The following is a 20,332-nucleotide window of genomic DNA, read 5'->3' as shown; positions in this document are numbered from 1 at the left end:
TAGCCTATGGGCTCCTTTCTGCACAAATAGCCAGAGAAGGACCTGAAAGAACCCTCTCTGTCTCCCCCATGACTGCACATGCGCTGGCTGATGTCCCTACAAAACAAAGGACAATCTTAATAGGAAGAGCTGTCCTTTGCGTAACATTCACAATTATTCATGCAAACATTAATAAACATGGCTATGCATGTGTGAAGTGGTGGGACGTATCGCGTACAAAATGGGATGCATGATACATCCTACCCTGTATGAAAATACCCCTGCTATGCACTAAAGTGTCAGTTTCTGATCCCTCTCCAGTGAGTAAGCCTGCACTAGCTTAAAGTGGTTTATGCCACCTGATGAGTAAAGGAAAGGGCTAAAGTTTGTTTCATAGGGGTCAGACCGTAGTCTCTATTGATGATAATGGGATCTGCGATTTGCAGTGCTTTTGCTTTCTGCAGGATATATCTGTGAAAAACAAAAATATTCCTTCACAGCTATTTATATTTTATTTTTTGCAATTTGACCTACTGACCCACCCATTAATATATGGCCACAACGTCTTCATAAGATTGTAAGCTCTACTACATAGGGTCATTTTCGTAATTTCTAATTATTTGTATGCAACATTCTGGGGTATATTCAATTGGTGTCGAAAACTGCCGTCTGTCGAAAAGACGGCAGTTTTCGACTTTTTAAGGTCGAATCATGATTTGACCTATTCAGTCATAGTCGACAAGTCGTGGTATTCGACTTGTCGAACAGTATGTGAATCGGCGATATAGCTGCCAAATCACGTACTTTTGAGTGAAACGGTGCCAAAGTCGACAGGATTTGGCCCCATTTCCGACCATCTCAGTCCGACATAAAAAATGTCGGACTGAGATGAGGGATTAGAGCAGGAGAGGGGGGGGGGGGGAGCCGCAGGGTGACGGGGGACAGCCGCGGGAATATAGGGGAGAGCAGTGCTACAGCAGGATGTCTCACAGGGCGCCACTCACGGCAGCGTCCACCCGGCTCCAGCAAGTGAGGTCACGCTTGCTGGAGCCGGGTGAACACTGCCGTGAGGTCGGGCGGCTGTGTGACATCCTCCTGCAGCGCTGTGCTGTAGCGCTGCTCTCCCCTGTATGCCCGCGGCTGTCCCGCGGCTCCACCCCCCTTTCCTCCTCTGGGTTCCTCATCTCAATTCGACTTTTTAAAAGTCGAATTGAGATGAGATTTGAATAGGGGTTGTCGGATCCATTCCAACAAATACATGTCGGAATGGATCCGACCCTAATTGAATATACCCCTCTGTCTAGTTAGCATATCATAATATCACAATACTGTGCAAAAGTTTTAGGCAGGTGTGAAAAAAATGCTGCAAAGTACAAATGCTTTCCAAAATAGAAGTGTTAATAGTTTATTTTTATCAATTAACAAAATGCAAAGTGAATAAACAGAAGAGAAATCTCAGAACTGACAGAAACCACTGGGACCCAGGTACACCCATCTACTGTTCGGAGAAGTCTGGCTAGAAGTGGTCTTCATGGAATAACTGCGGGGGGAAAATATATATACCTTTGACGTGAAAACAAGGCCAAACGACTCAACTATGCATGAAAACATAGTAACTGGGGTACAGAAAAATAGCAGCAGGTGCTCTGGACTGATGAGTTGAAAGGTAAACTATTTGGCTGTAACAGAAGGCAGGCTGTTCTCCGAAAGGGCTGGTGAGAGCAGCAAATGGAGTTGTGGATTTGGTCAGGATTAATGGTGTCCACAATGCTGAGAAATACAGGAAGGTCCTTATCCGTCATGCAATACCATCAGGAAGGCGTATGATTGGCACCAAATTTATTCTGCAGCAGGACATCAAGAATTATCTTCAGCGTAAAGAAGAACAAGGAGTCCTGGAAGTGATAATAGTGCCCCCACAGAGCCCTGATGTCAACATCATCAAGTCTGTCAGAGATTACATGCAGAGACAAAATGAAGAGAGCAAGTCTACATCCACAGAAGATCTGTGGTTAAGTTCTCCAACATGCTTGGAACAACCTCCCTGCCGAGTTTCTTCGAAAACTGTGTGCAAGTGTACCTAGAAGAACTGATGCTGCTTTGAAGGCAAAGGGTGGTCACGCCAAATATTGATTTGAATTAGATTTCTTTGCATTTTGCCAACTGATAAAAAGAATCATATAGAGAGAGAGAGAGAGAGAGAGAGAGAGAGAGAGAAACACAATGTAATGGAACATATACTGTACGTACAACATGTGTCATAGGCGCTTAGTTCAGAGCCAAGCTTTCTTTCAATGTTTCAGCCACTGTGTGGCGCTGTTTTTCTGTTATCAATAGGTAGATTTATAGTAACCCCAGCAAGGCAACATTGTAGCTCCCACTAATTATCAATAAATAAATAAATAAATAAATAAATAGAGAAATACAGTGTTTGTAGATTGTAAGCATCTGCAAAGACAATTATTGCTGATCATACAGCAATAAAATAAAATAAAAGTACATGCAATGTAAATATACTATAGGTTATCTGATTTGTTAAACATAAATAAGTATTAAGTGCGGAAACATACATAAAGAACACGTATGAAGAGCACGCAATGCAGTATTTTAATACATTTTGTTGCAGTGTGCAGAGCAGACAATGCACCTGTGGAACGCTGTGTGCTCTTCTTGCCTCGGCTGGCTCTCTTAGCCCCCCAACAAAGAACACATTCCACCAGCCAGGAATGTACCTGACTAACAGATTCACACACCTGGCAGTAACCAGACACCTTCCCTGTCTGACAATGTCCTGCCAGCTTTATAACTCCACTTCCGTGTCACTTCACCAGCTTTTGGCTTGCTAGAATGTAAAGCAACAATCAACATTATTTTGTAACTATGTTTGAAAAGGTTAATGTATCCGAATTGGCTTGGCAACCGTAGCCAAACCAGTTTTCGTTTATAGAAAGATACAAACTACTTTATTAGCGACAAAACGGTTGTAACGAACTCGGACCATGTAGATCTGTTAAAAATAAATATGTCCAGGTAGAACAATGCTGCCGCAACTAGCACCGCCACAGGTAGTATGCATTAACCATTTGTTAGGCAACGGAATTGCATAGATAGATGGGACCCTTCATTACTATTCTCTCTCCTTGTACAATACAATTAAAAAAGCAGTTACTTTGGCCCCAGCTACACTCTGTACACGCACTTGGCATTAGGCACCTAGATGCCAGCTCTGGATTAGGCGCTCTCTACACTCTTATGTACATATTTGCAGAGTGCTAATTGGCAGTACAGGGTTGCACTGGAAACCTGTTCTCTCACCATGGTGGTACAATTCTTGTACTTAATGTCCTCCAGCGGCACCCAGGAACATTTACACACGCAATTATCTCTTGTATCAAACATACATTTATGTGTTTACGTGCCAGTGTTTATGTTTAAGTGTATTACTGTGCTTTCTGGTTACAGAGCACTCCTCTTTGTAGGGTGCTGAACATTTCATTTTAGATGTTAGTTTACATAGCGAACACACATATTACACAGTGCTCTTATAGAGAATAAGTTCACATCAGTTCCTGAGGGGGAAATGTATCAAGACTTGGAGGGAGATAGTGGGTTGGTTTCTTTGGGAAACTGCTCCATCTCACTCAAAGGCTTGATACAGCTCCTCTTGGAGCCAACAATCTATGTTCCCTATGACATAGACGTAGGTTAATTTTTAATTTTATTTTTTTGTCAGAAAGCAGTTAACCTACCTACCAGTGTGATATTGGATTGTCGTCGGAGAACAGAGTACATGGAGTTAATAAAAAGCACACAGATAGGGCCATGGTTGGAGTGGGTGGGTACACACTAAAAACGAAATCTGAACAATTTGCTGTATTGGATTGTCTACATTATCTAGTGCAGTGGTTCTCAAACTCAGTCCTCAGGACCCCACACGGTTCACGTTTTCCATGTCACCCAGCAGCAGCACTGTGAATCACCAACTATCACATTTTAAAAATCTAAAGGTGACCTGCAAAACATGGACTGTGTGGGGTCCTGAGGACCGAGTTTGAGAACCTGTGATCTAGTGTGTACTTACAATTGCGAGCCCCAGCAGGTCTCATACAACACTGGTCATCCGTTGTGCATGGCCAATGCGACGATATTGTACATCCGGCCGATTAATGTAATGAAGGATGGAGGGAATTCAGCCCAACCATCAGGGCGATTGGCCATCGTTCTGGTGTGTAGCTGCCCAAACCCATGACCCTAGTCCTGTCAGTCTGTAATACAAAAGACTGCACCACCGTGCTGCTCAATTTGTGATACTTCCCAGTAATCCATTTTAGCCTATGATACATCTATACATTTTGAGATGACTTGTCATCAGGGGAATTGGGAGTTTCTTCGTGCTTCACAGTGCACATCGGAGAGATTATTGTCAGTAACTAACTAGTATGTAAATAACCCAAATGCACAGATTTTCTACCACTGGCCCAACTGCTCTACGCAAGAGCTCTTATTAAGGTAGATCTGTACGCGGCACTACAGCACATCTGTATGCGGCACTACAGCACATCTGTACGTGGCACTAGAGCACATCTGTACATGGCACGAAAGCAGCATATCTACGCGGCACTAGAGCAGATCTGTACACGGCACAATCTATTCTCGGCCCCCTTAACGGTAAGGATCCCTTTTGCTGAACTTTTCCACATTCAAGTAACCCCACAAAGTACCAAAGCAAGACAACATCAGGACCTGATAGTGCCGGTCGCTGTGCTTGCACGTGGAGCGAGTGCTTGCCCTCCTCTTTGCCCACAGAGAGCAATACAAACCTCCTTATGAGCTCAGTGGGGGTGGGATGGACGGAATCTCCTCTTCTCATACTGCACTCACACAGTGCGTTTCATTCTTGTGGGTTCAGGTAACTGAAGAGGGATCCCCCCTCCCCCTTTATACACAATAAATGCCGGTGGAGACAGTTTGCAAAGTGAACTCACTCTTTATTGCTTTGACGAAATAGACGCTAGGATGACTTATTGCCATGACACTATGGCAAATGCTGGATTTTGTTGTGTAATGTAAAATACAGACTCCTCCGGATAACTGTAAGGAGAAATATATGTACACAATTATTTATACTTTGTCCCACAAGCTAACACAAACGCCTTACATGCCATGACAAGGACATACGAATACAACAGGAACAGGGTGCATACCCTGAACAGCTTGCAGTTTAAGGAGGTATACAACACTAGAGATGGAGGAAACTAAGTGCTAACAGGCTTAAGTAAAATATATGGAGACACGAATGCTACAAAACTAGCCATTTAGTAGGTAGGATATCATGTGCATGGAGGAAAAGTTTGTTGCATTACAATAGGAATGAAAATTCCCCAGTCAAGAACAGTAAAAGATCCGGTTGTCTAATCATGAAGCAGTGAAAAGTGAGCCAGTGGAGAAGTTGCCTATGACAACCAATCAGCTGCTACATATAATTTTATAGAATGCATTTTATAAATGTTACCTCAACACCGATTGGTTGCCATGGCCAACTTCTCCACAGACTCACTTCTCCACTCTTTTCAGTGCTTCATGAATAGACCCCCTCGGAGACATGCTGAAGAGTTGGCGGAGATAGTGGTGCAGAAAGAAGAAAGTTTTATCCGACAGACTGATACCCAGCAGATATTGTGGCCACACACTGAGATATCTCACAGTGTATAGGCCCATATAGATGGGCCGATACGGGAGAGATGTGTGCTGAGCGAACCGCTCAGCACACATCTCTCCCACCGCTCAGCACAGCGCGATCTGTGCTGAGCATGCGGGGGGAGACGGGGGGGGGGCGCTCATTTCACCCAGCAGGCCAATCTAGCAGCAGCGACAGCGATGCACGGGGCTGCGCATCGCTATCGCTGTAGGGGGTACACACGGAGCGATAATGCTCAAATTCTAAGCAATCTAGTCAGATTGCTTAGAATATCGCTCCGTGAGTACCCCCCTTATGACCACACAACATCTTGATCTTCCCTTCTCTATGAAGGAGCAGGGGAAATGTCCGTGTACATCCTGACCAATGAGGCCGTTTTGTAACTTCAAAATATTGCATCAGACAGACATACTGGGTGAACCGGCATACCCGACCAATTTATATTTTTGTGTTGGTCGTGCACACACACCGCACTACTGTCTAGTGGATCAGCTAGATAATTGTATAGTGTATGCCCAGAAATTAGTGAAGCTTTGCAGTAAATTAAAATCTAGGTGAGATGTAGGTTGGTGGAGCTAAACGTATTGTTTTAAAGGGAATGGGGGGAAAAAAAGTAGTAAATGACCAGGTAACGGGCTAACAACTAATTAAAGGGTTGACTGACAAGACTATGTTAAGTGACACATATCTGAACACCAGATATTAGAGAAAGCAGGTACAAAATGACTAGTACCCTATAACTGTAATCATACTTGCCTACCCTCCCGGAATGGCCGGGAGGCTCCCGAAAATCGGGTGACCCTCCCGGCCCCCCGGAAGAGCAGGCAAGTCTCCCGATCACAGGGGTCCCCCCCCCTGCCCGGCTGCCCACTTAGCGAGTGAAGTGGGCGGTCCGGGCAGGCGATGACGCGATTCTTGTTGAATCGCGTCATGCAAGCCACGCCCCCACTGTATAATGCCGGTAATTGCGGCATTGCACAGTGGGGGGCGTGGCTTGCATGACGCGATCCAGCAGCCACGCCCCCGTCCCTCCTCTGGCCCGCCCCCGTGCCGCCCCCCTCCTCACATCAGCTCACTGCCCGGCGTGCCCGCCCCCCTGCTGAGCCGACTAGCTGCTCTCTCCCGGAAAGAGCAGCCCAAAAGTCGGCAACTATGACTGTAATGTACTGGGTAGCTCTAGCTGCAACCAGCTCCAGCACCAGAATGCAGCAAATCACCAAAAGTAGGGACAAAACACTTCTAGCAATTATACGCTATTTAAATTCCATAAGAGCATAGCTCACAAGAGCAGTGCCTTTTCCCCTCATGTGCCTTTCTTTCTCCTCTTACACTATCTTATACGCAAACTCCCTTTGATGGCACCTAACCCCTGGTTTTCCGTACTTGTCCTATATTGTCTTGAACTGTAAGTGCTGTTTTCTTGTTTTGCTCATTTGTTTATGCACTGCGGATCCCTTGTGGTACCATATAAATAAAGCGTAATAATAAGAACATACACAATACACCCATTAGCGTTTGCTGTAGCAGTAATACGTGCTGCTGATGATCATTGCTAAAAAGCAGAACACGAAGATAATAAAGCAAAATGGGCATAAATACCCTCCAGAACATTCTGGCCACACCAAGATGACAAAATCTTAATAGACAAATCTTAATTACTACAAAAGTCACCAGCAAATATGCCATTGTTTTGCATTTTTATCATTTTTGGCATACATTTACAAATGTATTTAAAAAAAAAAAAATTAAATATAAACCCAATTTGGAAATCTAACGGGCTCACAAAGAAGGCTCAAATTCAACTGCACCATAAAGCCCGCACAGAAATCTTATATACACTGGGGACATTTCAGAGAATGCGCCAATTCAAAATACAGGCTTGGACAAGGGGGGGGAGGGGGGGAGTGAAGTGAAGGCACGGGAGGCTGAACAGGAAACATCCTTAACCTAAGTCCCACAAAACAGACTCTTTGGACCCTTAAGAGTTGTAACCACTTTAACAAGCTCTGACTTTTTGCTGGCAAACTTATAACAGCCAGAAATAGTGACACACTGAGTAAACTAGGAGGCTCTCCCCACCACCTCCCTCTCTTCTAGTAATTTATTAGCTGAGTTATGAGGACGATATACATTACACATGCAGCCAACTTCCCCATGCTTTGCTTAAAAGAGAAAAATCTTTGAAATGAATGATTTCCAGACCGGACATATTTCTACAAAAAGGTGGTTGGGGGGGGGGGGGGTTGCACTGGTGCACAGTGGAGAGGAGGGGGAGGCAGGGCAGAAGCACAAAAGGGAAGTTACATAGACAGAACAGGATATGTTCCACAAATTCATTGCACAGCCCTTACTCCCACCCCCCACCCCCATTAACCCCTTAGTATGCTCCACTCTGGCACACGACTGTGACACTATTCAGCACAGACAACAACAGGAGATTAATGGCAGAACTCGCTACGCACAGCTTAAATTATTATATGCAAACTAAGCACTGTTATTTAGGTGTAAATATTACATATAATAAATACAAACATATTACACTGTCTTATTGCAGAAACAATGTAGAATAATCATCCGTCTGACACTTTTGATATGTCTCACTATGTATTTGAAATACTCTCTCTATAATATATATATATTTATTACATATATATTTTTTATATATATATATATATATATATATATATATATATATATATATATATATATATATATAAAAGGGAGGGATAGGGGTACCGGCGACAGGTGTAGCTAAAATAAGGTTTAAATATGCTAAAAAAAAATATATTATTTTTTAAGAGCCAAAAAGATGTATAATTATAAAAAGGTTTTAATATACATGAGAGTAAAAAAAGTTTAAAATACAAGTAAAAATACGGAAAAATATTAAAAGGATAGGACTTTCCTGTACTGACCTCCTACTGATTTTAAGCTAAGTTCGATCTCCTATCCTTTCAATATTTTTCCGTATTTTTACTTGTATTTTAAACTTGTTTTACTCTCATGTATATTAAAACCTTTTTATAATTATACATCTTTTTGGCTCTTAAATTATTATTTTTTTAGCATATTTAAACCTTGTTTTAGCTACACCTGTCGCCGGTACCCCTATCCCTCCCTTTTACATACCTTTTTAACAATACTATACCAGTTGTATTTTTAGGGGTTGGCTGACACCAATGACTAAGGTTGTGTGGGCTTTTATGGTGTTTTTATTGCACTTGTAGTGCACCATCTAGCTATAGAGCATTATTGAGATTTTTACCTTACAAGTGGCGCTATACAATTCTGTTCATATTATATATATATACACACATACATATACACATATATACACACACATACATGTACACACATATACAGGTCTGAAACCACCAGTGCTACCGTAATTAGCAGTATTTTTTAATTGTGCGGTTTTTTTTTTTGTTTTTTTTTACTTGCTGTTGCCGTTCTGATACATGTGCTAAATGCAGAAAATGGAACAAGATGCTCTCCGGAAAACACCTTTGATGTGCATTTTATTTCTTCAAACACTGTTACAATGTTTCACACTGCATAATACACCAGTGGGTAGGAGGCCTTAAAGATTCAGGGAAGAAGTTCCCCAAAAGCATCAGATCTGCCCATCCTTGTTACAAACGCATTTTTTAGATCGATCTAAAAACATAAATTGTATAGAGCATTTTATTCAAACACATATGTGCTAAGCATAACCAGAATTCTACATTATCACATATCATATACAAGGTGGTATTCAGTATGCCGGCTGTTGGGATCCCGGCGCTCAGCATACCGGCGCCTGAATTCCGACACCCGGCATACCGATAACTGTTCTCCCTCTTGGGGGTCCACGACTCCCTTGGAGGGAGAATAAATAGAGTGGCGAGCGTAGCGCGCCACTGTGCCCGCAGCATGGCGAGCCCACAAGAGGCTCATTTGCGCTCGCCCAGGTGCTGGTGGTCGGTATCCCGACGCCGGTATGCTGGGCACCAGGATCTCAGCCGCCGGCATAACATACTACACCCCATATACATGAGGGTTAATTTTAGGAGTTATAGTGTGCAGTGTGTAACCCGCTCCCTGTTCTAGGCAAGCATGACAACTCAATAGTGACAGGTTCTTTTTGCTAACCCATCATTAGAGTCCAAATATGTCCCTTACTGGAAAGCAGAGCGCCCCAATTACTATGAAGCCCTTTCCCGCAATCCCTTCACCAGGTGGCAAGCATAAAAACAAAACAAAAAAAGTTTGCATTTAAATGGCTTTGGTTGCGTTTATCAGGGTCGAAATTCTGTGTTGTGTATTTCATATAGTGCAACCGACCTAATCACAGACATTAGTAAAAAAAAAAAAAGAAAACATTCCTTTGTGGCTTTCCACCTGTACCCTTGGGCAAAGGATAACCGTAATGTCATAAGGAGACTGTGAATTAACCTGGATACGGGGTCAAAGCTATTTGTATTTTTCAGATACAGAACACACTGCAGCCTCCTGCAAATAGTATAATATGGCAGATATTGGAAGTTTTTATTTTGGATGCTAATCCAGCAATGCATTATCTTAAATATACTCCTTACCCAGGGTAGATCTGCTGGGTCAAGATTGTTACCCTCAGCAATGGCTGGCCATTTATTTCCTGCTGGAAACCCATGCACCAGAAATACATAAACAGCTGGGAAGGCCAACCTGTCTTCTGTTGTCTAGAGCAGAATGTGGCAGTGAGTAGGTCACCACCACTAATGCAACTGGTGGCCACATTTTCCACTTATGTGCTCTACTGAACATGTTCCTCTTATTATGTGAGAGATACTCTCCCAAAACACCATGCCAAAAAACAAAAACAAAAAATATTGTAGCATAAAAAGACTTCAGGGGTAAGTGAGTGACAGCATAGAGAAGAACTGCAGCATATATTGTAATTGCAGCGGTCAGCTGATCAATGGTCAGTAAGCATAGTAAATTTATTATAAAGCCAGCTGACGATGGGGCCACCTGTTATGTGGTTATGTTGTTATATACTAAAGCAGATATTCCTGCAAAACCGTACAAATAGACTGGGGTAGGTATATTATGACAGCTATAGGAAAACTTAAAAGCGTGTACAGGTCTTTAAAAAGCATTATTAAAAAGGTATGGTTTTCATTTTACATTTGTCTTTGTCTAAAATATTAAAAGCTGAAGGTTTAGTAGGATTCATTATTTTATTGAGCTCCTATTAAATGTGATATTTCAGCATGTACTTTCCAATCACTGTTTCTGCCTCTGTCTCATGATCTTCCCCATATCTCCATATGAAGCTTCCCCAATCTCATGGCACTGTGATAGAACAGCAGTTTGAAAGGAGACATTTCACAGGGGTCAAGGCCACCATATAGGGCTGGATGAAAAAGTAGACAGACAGCAGACAAAGTGGAGCGAAACGGTCTCCCCTGCTGCGCATATAGATAATAAAACTAGGTCTACTGTCTTGCAGTTAGTGCAGTTATGTAAAGAAAACTATTGAGGATGCAGTGCCTTTAAAGCCAGCACAATGCTTCAATTGAGACTTTCAAAAGATTGGGTAACGCTTAAGTCGTTTAGGGCAGAGCTGGTTAAGATCACTTCCTCAGGCAGATATGCCTTCACGAGGACAAAACTGAAAACCACGATTTAAAGCAACACCTCACAAGCTTTGAGTGCTTGAGCTTGTATTACACACCTCATGTTAGTCCAATAATAAAGGAATCACTCTTCTTAGTCCTGCAATCACATTTGGATAATGCAATAAGAGACTCCAAAGGCCCTGACTGGTTCCGGAATTAACATTTATCCAAGACTTCATATCCCTTAAACCTTTCCAAGAGATCCAGAGCAGAACGTGACAGGAATGCAATGCTTGGCGGGACAGGAGTGATGGATACAGCATTATACGAGGTGACACAATGCAGGCTGTAAGATGGCTTGCAGAAAAAAAATGTAGTGGTGTTCTAGGCCCGCAGTGATATATCTCTCACTGCATTTCCATGACACATCCCAGAGATTATTTTTTGTCCGTTCCTTAATGACAGCGGGGTGGTAAAAGACACGTCCCCAAATAACTGGAGCTGGCTGAAATCTGGCTATATGGCGGTATGAACAGATATCTAGAGGTTCCACCACCTCCTTCTTTCCTTCAGGGTGAACAGTTAAAGTTGATACTGGTATTAAATGGGTTAAATCTCCCAGCACCCATTCCCATGTGCCAGCAGCTCCTCCATTGATTTCATTCCTGTGCATTGATCTTGGCTGCATTTGCATGCTGAACAAGTGCTACATACACAGACAAGGCTGCATGAGAACAAAATACCAATAAACACAAAACCGTAAGGATGACACAATAATAATTGTCTGCAGGAGAGGCCATTACAAGGGAATGTGTAACACTACATGAATACCAATTGCTGTGAAGGTGGGGGGGAAGTAATATTAAATGCCCTTAACCTGCACAAATCTCTGGTATGCTCAGCACTCACCTGGGGAGATCATAGCAATTGTTATTAGTCTCCCATAGGATGAATACAATTCCCAAACGCAAGTAAAATTATTTTTAGTTACCGTTGCCCTATCGCCCACACATCTGGTAATGTCACTACTGATAAAAGGCCATATGTGTGTGTGGATCTGGGAATATTTACATGCAGACGCATAGGATGGAGAAATATGGCCATGCTATAAGAAATAATAGGGCATTTTATGATGGAAAGTAGGGGCAGCAGTACTGGCTGGTAGTATATGAGTATCTATGCAAGTGCGACAACATGGAAAACAATGTCACGTTCCGCTTCGTACATGTAAAGTCCATATGTCCTTGCTGTGCACTCAGCATGCTAATATACATGATTTTTTACCAGGAATAACACAGACATTACATGAAGCTGTGGAATTTGTATGATGCGTTATAAACAAATGATTATAACATAATTAACTCACTAAAAAAAGTCAAAGCTTTACAAGTATGTCTGGCGTGACTGGGTTGTGGTGACAAGGAGCGACAACATGTCAAACTGTTCTGCTCTTCTCAAGGCAAGAAAAATAGTCTAATTGGGTCTCACTTCTTAAAGGAGTCAATACAGAGTCCTCTTTTACAGATGTGGCTACATCAGGATGATACAAGTATAAATTCTATACAAAAAAAACATGCAAGAACCAAGGTCTTGGAAAATTTGGTTTTGCCTTGTTTTAAGATCCAAACTAAGAAGGAAGAACAGAGCCAAATCCGAGCAGGAAATCTGGGTTTAATTCCGAGAAGTGTGGACTTTGTATATTCTTCCCGAGTTGGCATGGGTTTTATCTTGGTGATCCAGTTTCCTTCAACACTCCTGACACACACAGGTAGGTTTACAGGCTGCCCACAAAACTGAGAATAAACCACGATCTGTGTATGTAGAGATACCAGAATCCATTCCGGCGCTACTCACCCTTAACTGAATATGCTAAAAAATGGGACATAAAGGGCGGAATTCAAATCTTATTGATGCTGGCAGACACTAGATAGTGCCGAACGGAGATATTAAAATGTAGTTCCATCTGGGCGCAATCGACTGCCGGTATCTACATTTCAGCTCACACCCGCCGGGGGTGGCGAGCTGAAATGTGTGAAAAGTGATCCGTTTGGACGACCAAACGGCACTTTTCACGATTGGGCCCATTAGTTTAGTCGGGTTTTACATGGCTAAACTAGACACTAATGGGTGCGATCAGCAGGATAGGGGACCTCAATTGTATATCGCCCCCTGCGATCTCCCATCACTTTAGACAGGAGATCGGGGGCAATAACATATGAATTCTCCTCAAAGATCTGCATGTGTAGTAAGCCCTACTATGATATTAAACATGCTAAACCAGTAGGATACGTAAGCCAATGGACGAATCCAAAAGACACTAACCTAAAATAGTGTGATTAGCATAAAAGGATTTAATAGAGCATAACAATGGACAACGGCTTAAGGAGCATTTATTGTAAAAGTAGTATGCATGGAACTTTAGGGGTAAATGAAAAATATTTTGGCCTTTTAATAATAACAATAATAATGATGCAAATGTGTTCTAGAAAATTGGTTCCAATGTATCTGTGCACACATGGGAGCTAGGACGATCATATTTATAATTGCTATCAGTAATCTCTGTACGTTTCGCTTTCTTACAAAGCATATGCCATGAGTTCTGTACACAAACACACGTACACAGCGAGCAGCAGAAAAACAGAATGTTCCCGTTAGGGGAATGTTCTTATGACAGAATTATTTTCCTGAGGAAAGAACACGCTGTCACAGCCCTTGCCAGTCGCAGACAGCCAGCGACTGGAGCTGCACCCCTGGGCTCCTGCACCATGATTTTTTAGGGTGGATAAACAAATAGGACAGGAGCTTGAAAGGCATTTTAACATGTTTGTTGCCATACCAGCAGCGACTAGGGAGAGGAGTATAGCAAATATTTTCGAGCCAGTAAAAATTGATCAAATTATTAGCTGTATAATAATAATAAAAAAATACATAAAAAAAAGAAAATGGAACCTGAATCGCATTACAGGTTGAGTATCCCTTATCCAGAATGCTTGGGACCAGAAGTATTTTGGATATCGGATTTTTCCGTATTTTGGAATAATTGCATACCATAATGAGATATCATGGTGATGGGACCTAAGTCTAAGCTCAGAATGCATTTATGTTACATATACATCTTATACACACAGCCTGAAGGTCATTTTAGCCAATGTTATAATATAATTTGTGCATTAAACAAAGTTTGTGTACATACACACAATTCATTTATGTTTCATATACACCTTATACACACAGCCTGAAGGTCATTTAATACAATATTTTTAATAACTTTGTGTATTAAACAAAATTTGTGTACATTGAGCCATCAGAAAACAAAGGTTTCACTATCTCACTCACAAAATTCCGTATTTCGGAATATTCCGTATTTTGGAATATTTGGATATGGGATACTCAACCTGTACTAGAAAAAAAAAACTTGTGATTTCCAAACAGTAGAGTAAGATGTAGAAAAGCCCTGGCTAGCACTTAATTACATTTACCTGTTTGTACTGTGCTTTATACCTAATCCAGCGGTTTCCAAACTTTTTTGAATCACGGTGCCCTACAGTATCAGAATTTTTTTTATGGCACCCATAGGCCAAAACATATAAAGAAATATTAAATTAAGTAAACTGTGTTTATATGTCATCCTTATGCTCAATTGCGTGGTGAGGGACAGGATTTGCTTCTGTTTATCCACATAATTTATGTTCGATAGCCACCAGCACTGGTTATGCCTATTACAATGACCATAAATTATTTTAATTAGTCCTGGACCACCAACCCAGGGCACCCAGTTTGAGAACCACGGGCTTAATCAGTCACCACCACCCATATTCCCATAATGTTGGCTCCAGATTCAGTCAATATTTTTAAATGGGAGCCTTTTATCTCATTCTGGTGCCGTACATAGCAAGATGCTCTAATCAAGTTCACTATCAGACACAGCAGTCAGCCCCTAAGTCATTTCCAGGACACACATCTACACAGAAATGTTCATTAGTGTGTGCAAACAGGTAAATCTAGATTGGGTGCTAGTGCCACCCAGGGTCGTGCCTGTCACTATTTTCATATAATACATCACCCCTCTCATCATCATAACATCCCGAAAATCTCACCTTATATCATACACCACTTAATCTCCCCCCATATCATAATATCCCTCATAAATCCACTTAACTATGACCATATAATGCCACACAGAAGTGCCCTTAATCACATTATGCCAACATGTAATAATAACCCCCTTCCCCAGGATAGTGGCTATTTATATAGCACATGTACAAGGGTTTTATGTGTTAGCTGGAATAGTTATTATGACCTTATTATGCAAGGTTTGTGTATAAGGTAAATAGACCTGAAAGTATCCACTTATTACAGTGACGTGCAGATCATGACTGGTGACACATAAATCACTCACATGCTTTTAGTCTGCGTTTCGCAAAAAAACCAACACATTTTGGTAACTCTGACAACAAGAAAGCCCTATTCAAAATGATGTCTGTCGCCATAACTCATTTCAACATTCACAAATGGTGTAAAGCAGTAACAATGTCCCCGTGTGACACGATTACTGTTCTTATGTGAGAAATGTTACACCACATTTACAGTCAGGTTCTGATGTTGCAACAGAATAATTCTCTTTCTACAGATGTTTATAGTACTACTATGAGGTCTATGTACTACGCCTTGGAGAGAAGTAAAGTGTACGAAAATAAAGTACCAGCCAATCAGCTACAAACTGCCATGTTACAGGCTGTGTTTGAAAAATGTCAGCAGCTGATTGACTGGTACTTTATCTCTCTCCAAGGCTCAGTACATAGGCCCCAACAGGGAATGTCTATTGTTGCACATCCATCCATTCATGGTAAGTAGCTACTGCCTCCCCCATATAGTGGGTTGGGGTTCTGCAAGAGAAACAATTTGTCCTACCAAAATAATAAAAGAAACTCTTGTATGCCACTTTGCGTGAATGATCCTAGAGCAATCCCTAACAGGAATAGCAGTAGCCTATACCATCAAACTCTATACCAGTGCTAGCCATGTCGTGGCCCTAGGGCGACATGCAGTCCTCTGAGCCTTCATCTTTGCCCCCAACCTACTTCCTGTTTAATGGCCGCACTTGTTTGTTATGGTTTCGAACTCTTGCTTAAAATGCCTGCTGATATGTTATTAAAATTAGGTGTCATTTTCCTTGTAACTTATTAATGAGATAAAAGGAAATATATAGCCCTTTCAACATGTGATCAAGGTGGTCACATTACTTAGTCATGAAATATAAATTAATAAAAAAAAAATCAAGGTTACCTAAAACGGTCAAACATGAAACATCTAAAAATCTCCTGAGTAACTTACTTAGCCCTGAGAAAGATTTCAACGGTAAGGATGATGCACAGTAACACTTACAGAGTGTCAAAATCATACTATTATTATATAATGACTTATGATCACCTTTCCTTCACTGGATAAACACCGATGCTACTCTCCAAAGGCAGGCCTCCCCTCCCAAGGACAGGCATACAAGAAGCTTCCCCCTCAAAAGGTTTTGGCACCAAGCAATTCCAACTCTTTCGAGGAGCAGTAGCAGCACTCCACACGATTACATCCTTTCAAAGTTAATAACAGGGCACAGAAGTAGGTATGGCAAGGTGGCACATAACTAAATGCATACAAAAGTACGGCAAGATTATACAGCTGCCAATGCACTGCAAAACAAGGGAGCAGGGATTCCTTCTGTACAGTTACACAAGTAAAAAAAAAAAAAAAATAATTGCACAGTGCTAAGTTCAGGGAATGTGTTGAACACTCGCTGCTCACTGTTCTTAGAACGTAAAAAAAATCGGAGTTTAACCATTTCAGTGCAGGATCAAATTATTGCAAAGGATGAGCGCACACTATGAGGAACACAAGCAGGGGTGTCCAAATCTGGATATAGAGGTTTCTTAAGGAATGAGAGACATTTCCGGGAATTAAACTTTGCTCGTCATCCTAAAACGGCACGGCTTGTATACTTCCTCCCGCAAACTCTGGCCAACAAGACTTTGCTCAATGAGCGAGTACAATAAAAAGCTTCTATTTTACATCTATTTAAAGAAGACATCTTCTATTTCATCCATGTTTGAAAATAGCAAATCACAGGATTTAGTCGACAATATTTTGAATACATAAGTGATGAACAGTGTTACAATTACCAGTAAGCAACGGATAGAGGCAGTATAAATCTGACAAAAATGAAATTGATAATAAATATATACAAAAACAATGTTATAATCTTTGGTTTTCACTGCTCTAGAATGACCCATAGTAAAAACCATATGCAAATTGTTAGTTTCAAAATGGTATGGAGAATGAGCAATTCTTCACATGTGTGGCTGCCTGGCACTAGGGGTTATTTACCAACATTGATCAAAGGTGTAAATCACGAAACAATTAGAGATTTGCTTTATGTGTGTATCTTGCATAAGACACATGCTGATTGGTTGCCATCGGTAACTACACATTTGTACATATGAGCAACGTTAATAAAAAAAAACACCTTTTTATTAATAACTCTGCAGAACGCAACTATTATCAAGGCAAGATTAAAATTAAATTGTGCTTCTGTGCAAGATATCTTCTGTGTTTCTACAGTAGTTCTTACCTAGAAAGTGTATTGCTAACTGCACCTGTGTGGCAAGTACTGTCAAAGCAACATCACGGTGCTTACCGTCGGCCGGCCTCAGGAGGATTATATTCGGGCATCCAACCTGCCCTACATGGGTGTCTTATGAAGTCCTGCAACACGAAGATCAGAGACACACAGTTTGTCCTAAAAAGAAATTGAAAACATTTAATATCCCTTATAAATTTCATTGCCCTTTTAAATTTTAGACGTAAACTTATCAGCAGAGCTGGGCTTTACAACCCGAAGCTTAGTAAATAAACCCCTACGACTTTTGCAGAATAGGCTAACATACTTAATACACTATAAGGATCACAGTCCCATTTGGCCAACAATGTGGGTGGCAAACTGGATGACATCATTTGGAACATGAGCCAAGTGGTCAGACCACGTCATGCCAAGGTAGGCCTCGAAAGCACGGTTACAAGAGGACCACACGGACAGGTTAACAGTTGTCATCTCAACCAAATCATTATTGGGCAACTTGGTACTTGTGTGGCAAAATGATGGATATGGTCACATGCAGAATGCATACAACACTGCCCGATAGTATATAAACACGTAACTGTTACAGCAAACCTGATGTAAAATTGTTTATTTTGCCAATTTTATTAAGATTTTTGAAACAGGACATCATTATGCATGTAAAAGGTCTCATAGCAGCCAAAATAGCCCCAAACACAATTGTTGCTGCATTTATTTTTCTTGTTATTAATTTATTTTATGTTATAAGGGATTTAGGGGGAGATGAATCAAAGCTTGGAGAACAATAATAAGATTTTAAACCTACCGGTAAATCTTTTTCTCGTAGTCCGTAGAGGATGCTGGGACTCCGTAAGGACCATGGGATAGACGGGCTCCGCAGGAGACATGGGCACTTTAAGAAAGACTTTGGATCTGGGTGTGCACTGGCTCCTTCCTCTATGCCCCTCCTCCAGACCTCAGTTAGAGAAACTGTGCCCAGAGGAGACGGACAGTACGAGGAAAGGATTTTCGTTAATCTAAGGGCAAGAGTCATACCAGCCACACCAATCACACCGTATAACCTGTGATATACTATCTAGTTAACAGTATGAAACAACAACATATCATCGGTCCAAAACCGACGAAACTATAACATAACCCTTATGAAAGCAATAACTATATACAAGTCTTGCAGAAGTAGTCCGCACTTGGGACGGGCGCCCAGCATCCTCTACGGACTACGAGAAAAAGATTTACCAGTAGGTTTAAAATCTTATTTTCTCTAACGTCCTAGAGGATGCTGGGACTCCGTAAGGACCATGGGGATTATACCAAAGCTCCCAAACGGGCGGGAGAGTGCGGATGACTCTGCAGCACCAATTGAGCAAACAGGAGGTCCTCCTCAGCCAGGGTATCAAACTTATAGAACTTTGCAAAGGTGTTTGACCCCGACCAAGTAGCAGCTCGGCACAGCTGTAGTGCCGGGACCCCTCGGGCAGCCGCCCAAGACGAGCCCAACTTCCTAGTGGAATGGGCCTTAACCGATTTTGGTAACGGCAATCCTGCCATAGAATGCGCCTGCTGAATCGTGTTACAGATCCAGCGAGCAATAGTCGTCTGCTTTGAAGCAGGGCCGCCAACCTTGTTGGCTGCATACAGGACAAACAGTGCTTCTGTTTTTCTGATCCTAGCCGTTCTGGCCACGTAAATCTTCAAAGCCCTGACCACATCAAGGGACTCGGAATCCTCCAAGTCACGTGTAGCCACAGGCACAACAATAGGTTGGTTCATATGAAAGGATGAGACCACCTTAGGTAGGAATTGAGGACGGGTCCGCAATTCCGCTCTATCCATATGGAAAACCAGATAGGGACTTTTATGTGATAAAGCCGCTAATTCCGAAACTCGCCTAGCCGAAGCCAAGGCTAACAACATGACCACCTTCCAAGTGAGATATTTCAACTCCACTGTTTTAAGTGGTTCAAACCAATGTGACTTAAGAAAACTTAACACCACGTTAAGGTCCCAAGGCGCCACCGGAGGTACATAAGGAGGCTGAACATGCAGTACTCCCTTCACAAAAGTCTGTACTTCAGGCAGAGAGGCCAATTCCTTTTGAAAGAAAATGGATAAAGCCGAAATCTGAACTTTAATGGAGCCTAATTTTAGGCCCAAATTCACTCCAGTTTGTAGGAAGTGAAGAAAACGGCCTAGATGGAATTCTTCCGCAGGAGCATTCCTGGCCTCACACCAAGAAACATATTTTCTCCATATTCGGTGATAATGTTTAGATGTCACATCCTTCCTAGCCTTTATTAGCGTAGGAATGACCTAATCCGGAATACCTTATTCCGCTAGGATCCGGCGTTCAACCGCCATGCCGTCAAACGCAGCCGCGGTAAGTCTTGGAACAGACAGGGACCCTGTTGCAACAAGTCCTGTCTTAGAGGAAGAGGCCACGGATCTTCT

General features: G+C 41.9%; 1 protein-coding gene across 12 annotated transcripts in view; it reads right to left on the bottom strand.

The window, feature by feature from the left end:
* ZMIZ1 (zinc finger MIZ-type containing 1) overlaps positions 1–20,332 on the bottom strand; it is a 455,946-nt gene that overhangs the window by 300,188 nt on the left and 135,426 nt on the right. For 11 of the 12 annotated variants that reach the window (XM_063958712.1, XM_063958716.1, XM_063958717.1 and 8 more), the window contains exon 3: positions 17,945–18,046. The gene's annotated coding sequence lies outside the window, so the exon portion shown is untranslated. Of the gene's footprint in view, positions 1–17,878; positions 18,047–20,332 lie in introns of all 12 variants that reach the window. The other variant, XM_063958715.1, reaches the window with a different exon arrangement.

This window comes from Pseudophryne corroboree, chromosome 3, assembly GCF_028390025.1.
Source record: "Pseudophryne corroboree isolate aPseCor3 chromosome 3, aPseCor3.hap2, whole genome shotgun sequence".
NCBI lineage: Eukaryota > Metazoa > Chordata > Amphibia > Anura > Myobatrachidae > Pseudophryne > Pseudophryne corroboree.
The sequence above is the reverse complement of the archived record's forward strand: the minus strand, read 5'-3'. Positions and strand labels throughout refer to the sequence as shown.